This window comes from Notothenia coriiceps, unplaced genomic scaffold, assembly GCF_000735185.1.
Source record: "Notothenia coriiceps isolate Sejong01 unplaced genomic scaffold, NC01 NC01_scaffold00034936, whole genome shotgun sequence".
In the NCBI taxonomy this organism is placed as follows: domain Eukaryota; kingdom Metazoa; phylum Chordata; class Actinopteri; order Perciformes; family Nototheniidae; genus Notothenia; species Notothenia coriiceps.
This window is the reverse complement of record NW_011367637.1, coordinates 431751-437203: the sequence shown is the minus strand read 5'-3', so window position 1 is coordinate 437203 and position 5453 is coordinate 431751. Positions and strand designations below refer to the sequence as shown.

General features: G+C 42.5%; 1 protein-coding gene across 1 annotated transcript in view; it reads left to right on the top strand.

Moving 5' to 3' along the window:
* The first annotated feature begins 571 nt into the window (after positions 1–571).
* Positions 572–5453, top strand: part of LOC104962552 (prickle-like protein 1) — a 25661-nt gene continuing 20779 nt past the window's right edge. Inside the window, exon 1 of the mRNA XM_010791006.1 lies at positions 572–847. The gene's annotated coding sequence lies outside the window, so the exon portion shown is untranslated. The remainder of the gene's footprint in view (positions 848–5453) is intronic.

Here is a 5453-nt window from a genome sequence, read left to right as displayed (position 1 = left end):
ATTCTTAATGATTATGATGATGATAATGTCTACATCAATATTGTACATATTACACAGTCTGTGTGGGAGCACATAAAGCACATTCTGATCATTTATATTTAGTGGTAAGTATGAAAAATAGTTTGCAAAAATGTATAACATTTTCACACTAAGTGACAAATTGTTTGTTTGGACATTGGTGCAAATGGAGTTGGTATACATAAAGTCATAATGAAACCATGAATATGAATCAGTGGTGTTTTTAATATTTAAAAAAGAGAAACATTAATCTTTAAAGTTCATAACGTTTGTATTGATCTAAATATAGCCTGGATAGGTAAAGGTTCATATAGGTAAGGGTCGCTTGAAGTTAAAGGCAACAGGAATAGATTAACTCACTTAGTAGTTTTTTTCAAGCACTTAAATTACGCAAACACTTTTCAAACTCTTCGTTGCCGTAGCAGGAGTTAAACTCAGGAGCATTTGTCCACTGTGCTCCAGGCTGGTCCTTCTCTCCAGGATCGGTGGGGGCTGCTTGTTTAAACCAATAGGCAGGGAGCAACGCTAATGTCATTTCACTGGGACTGCCGAGAGGAGCACCATAGCGCACCGTGCGCCGTTGTAATGACTGAGATGTGGTGACAGCGGGAAAAGTCAGACCCAGCTCTCTAGTCGTGCTCCTCTCCAATGCAGCCAGAATTTGGAGTTTAAGATTATAGCTTTGCACAGCTCCGGGTTCATTTGCGGCACAGTGGTGCATCCTCTGGACTTTTCATCCCATGCCAATGAGACGCAGCGTGAATCGCTTTTCTCACTTCGGGAATATTGGTTCTGGATACTCTGTCTACTGCGACTGAACGCTTTGTTGGTGAGTGGAACGAGTTATTTAGTTCGTTTTAACAGTGTTTTTTGGACTTTAGTTCAGGGTGTTAGGCAACTTTTAATTGATTTATCTAGTTGCAGCAATCTATTTGTTTTGTTATAACCAACGAAAATGCTTGAAAAGTTACAGTGGTACAAAAACGAAGACATTTCGACCTTAATGGTTTTGTTTTCGTCAATATTCTAAAGTTTTAACAACCCAACTTCCATCAATTGAATCAATAACCTAAATAGGTCATATGCTGCTTGTTTCAACACCATAAATTCATCAAACTGGGTTTAATTTCCTTGTCTTCCAAAACTGCTTAGGCACATTTCACTTTCTCTGCGTCTTACCTCATTCCGATCACGCTGGAAAAACTTGTGTCAGAGACATGGGGCTCGAAGTGTGGAGTCCCCCGGGCCTCCAGATGTATGGACTCAGCTGTCGCCTGTCACTTTGGTGACAACTGGTCGCCACTTGGTGACCGCTGCCTGTCCGCCAGTGCAGGTCTCCCTAGCTGTCAGGAGTGCTGTTGAGTGGGGGCGAATGTGGTCACACACCCCGGCCACATACAGTATGAGAAGTCAGTCTCACTTTCTTCAATTCCAACCATGATGGACAAGGCAGTAAACGGTTAGACCACAGAAAATACTCTTTCTTACAAATCATTCAATCCAAGTTTAGTCCCGAAATGTTTGATTGTAGTAAGTGAATACATATTGCTATTTGTTTATAGAAACGAACTTTTAGAAAGAACATTCTGGAGTCAGGTTTCATGCCTCTCAGTGTGATATGCACTCTTTGTTGTTTCAAGATAAAAATCAAATAAAAAACTGAACTATTATAAGTCTAAGCCTGAGCATTAATGACTTAATAGTGTGGACATTTGTGCATAGCAGTCAGCTCTTAAAATACAAATAACGCTGCTTAAGTAAATTCATCCCTCCTTCTTGACCTCGCACAGAGCTAAACATCTCATAAAATGTTTCCTTTGGAGAACAATGAAACACCCTCAAGTTTTAAACATTTCCATTCTCAGCTGTGTTCGAAAGTGCCAAACTTAAAAAGCACAAGAGAGCAGTTAATGTTATATTTAACCAAGATAATATTTTGCTCTCGTTGGTACACAGTAAACATCACCTTAAGCCATCAAGACTGTGAATGCACTCCTGGGGGCTGCCAGAATGACAGACCCACCAACCAGTGCAGAGTCAGACTGGTCACTATGGCCACAGCTGACAAAAACGCGCTGCTGATCCCAGGAAGGTTCACCTTGAAACCTGACAGCTAGGTGAGAGGACAGATTTAGGAGATGCCATAGATACCTTGGATACATTGTGGAAATGTTTTGAGGTATTGCAGTACAACACAAGTGAAAATGTGTTTAAATAAATAGAATTATACCTTGGAGCACTTTGACAGTACAAAGGAAGAACTGCAGGTTCTGCACAATGTCAGCGGTTGTACTTCAAAGTGTGACTCGCCAGGTTAAAATGTTGCTGTAATTTCACTGGAATGTGTTTTGAAACGTGGTCACTTCCATTAGAAGCACTTTACAAAATGTGTAACCTTCCTATCACAAATATATCAATGTTTCTTGGCCAGTAAGGGAGAAGGGTAAATAAATAAAGACTCAGAGGGATTTAGAGGGTTATTGACATAGATACAGGGAGGGCTCAGCTGAGAACCAAGGAAGTGGTGTCACCTAGTGGCTAGAATATAGGTTGACGCCTTTACCGCCTTGAAGACACAGAAACACATCAGTAGCTTTTGCTTTTTAATCTTAACTACTTTCACATTTGTATCTCAATAAATGTGAAAAAAACGAAAACATTTGAGGTGTTTTGTAAGCTTAACACAAGCTTGTATTCAAACTCTGTCATTGTACTGTAAGTACTGAGTACTGACATATACAAATCTAATAGCCCGCATCTGAGACTCAGCACCTTATGCAGGAATACAAGTTCTGTATTGTCATTCAAATGTTTTCCCTGCAAATGTTATTAGATCATAATAATAATAATTCCTAACATTTATTATAGCGATTATTTTCCAGATGCTCAAAGCGCTTTACAAATACACATATCATGGTCATTACTGTGGACAATACCCACAGGAGCAAATCTGGGTGAAGTGGCTTGCCCAAGGACACAGCGGCCTGACGCAGCAGGTTTCGAACTGGAGTTCCCCAGCGCCCCCTTGATCTGATGATCAGATGCACAGACCACTGCGCCACCCGTCCCCTTAACATCTGCAACATCTACTGAAACCATGATTCACAGCTGCACTTAAATGATGAAATGATATAGCAGGCCATGTGTTAGTGGGATCTTGGCTAAGGTTTTACTCTTAATGACCTACTGTAGGTGGGAAATCTATGAGGATATTAAGTTATTGTAGAATAAATGGTGTACAATAAGCCACAAAAAGTGGTGTTTGTGGAGCAGCTTCACGTCTCAGTGCTTGGTCATGTGTTATTTTCAAAGCCTCAAAATGATTTAAAGGTGCAATTTAAGGAACAAAAGACTTAAGATGGATTAAAAAGATAAAATAGCATGCTGAATGTTCCTGGACACAGCAGAACAAAACAGCTCGGATCCTTGTCTGCATACTTGGTGTTTAAAAAGTGCCCGCTCAATAAAGGGAAATATGTTGATGATTAATATGAAAGTGCATAATGACAGGAGAATTTAGGACTCTGCCTCTTTTATATTAGCATCTCATAATGCATATTTAATCTAGAGACACAAACATTAGCCCCCTTGTGTGTCATAGGATTAGTGCAAGAATGATGGAGGTGTAAACAAATCGCAGACATGAAGCCAGTCTCAGACATTAACAGCGGGGCATGTCTTTGTGTGCGACAAAGTGACCACCTCTATGTGTATGGCCAACACACACACATAGACTCTCCGACACCTACACACAGACACGCAGCTGAGTGTGAATGAGCAGAATGTACGTCCCAATGCCTTTATGTATACGTTCCCCACTGTTGATTTAAAAGCCCGGTACCTCCGAAATGTACACAGAGGCCTGTTTGTGCAAAGTTAGAATGAATCACCCTTGCGTCCGTGTAAATCGCCTGCAAGCCAAACACTCTGGCAGCCTTTTATCCCCAGACGTGGTCCAGCTCACCGCAGCAGAGCTAAAAGCAGAGCGGGACAGGGCCGTGTGTTGTGAGGAGCTGTCAGAGGAGGCCAGTCTTTCATGGCTCTGCACGGGGAGATGTGGCATGGAGTCGGGTTGCCATAGACAAACTCCAGAGAGCAGAGCACATTGACTGTAAACTGTTTGTGGTAGGTTGGCAGGAGGCTGGATGAAATATGTCTTGTTTAAACGCCGGTGGTCCCTGAATATGTGGTCATCAGGCCCAGCTGAATGGACGATGGCCTGGATGGTCAAATTTAGGGCACTGTGGTTGTAGAGATCGGGATAACCAGTGTGCACGCCGCTGTCTGTTCCATGCCATAAAATCCCCCATCCTGTAACCTTCTAACGGCATAATGGATGAGAGTCATCGCCTGCAGCAGTGGCACACATTGGATCCACATGCTAAGCATTATTCAAAAGTGATTAAAGGTATAGTGATTTAGCGCTTCCAGGCTGTTTATTAGGAGCTGCAGGATGATGTTAGAGGGAAACGGGTTTGGCTCCAGCAGATCTCTGGTAACCACACGGCATAATTGCGGGACTAACCGTCAGACCACCACGATGATAAAAGTCATTCTTGACACACATGTTTCATTATCACCGCCGTGTTTAGGCATGATGCTCAGCCCTGCGTAATAACCACAGTGCAGCGCTACAAAAGTGCTTATTATCGACATTGTCTGTCTTTGATACATGGGAATAACAGATGCAGAGAGGCCGAATGTCAGTTGGAGTTTTTGGAAAGTTCCTATGACCCAGCCCGACACAGACATGCAGGAGGGGCATGTTTTCTCCTCTGTCCTGCACATCGATAGGGATCCATCCAAGCAATCACAGCATCAAGGGCTGGGAGCAAAAGAAAACATATTACCCTGAGATAGTCATTAAAAAGCCCAGCTCATTTCCCCGGCACACAACAGGGGATTCAGTTAAAGCTTTCCGGACCCACGGCTGGAAATATGCAAAACACAAACCCCCCTCCCCTTCCTGTGGTTCTTGTTCCTCCTTCCCTGTTGGCATTGTCACAGGGGTGAGGTCAGTGAGCGTGGATGATATGGAAAAGGTCAACAGGGTTTAAAAATGAACCCTGCGGGGCAAGGGATTTTTGGACTGACAACAAAGGTATTTCAGGAACGTTAGTTGCAGACAGTGGGGACAGTTTCTGGATGTCTGCCAGAGTATTCCTCTATGAACATTCCCTCATTAGAACTTTCATCCAGTCATATTTTACCATGCCATTAAATCAGGTTCGGAAACAAATGCATACGAGACATATTCCCAAATTACACTGTGCTGGATTCAATCATAATAGCATTGAAATATCCTCTAAGATACATCATGAGAAGATTAAAAGGAACACAAAGAAAAAATAAATCAACACCTTATCCCTTCCGTCCCTCTGGAGAAAAGATTGAAACTGCTGCTTCTTCTTTTCTTTCCATGGGGGGGGGGGGTT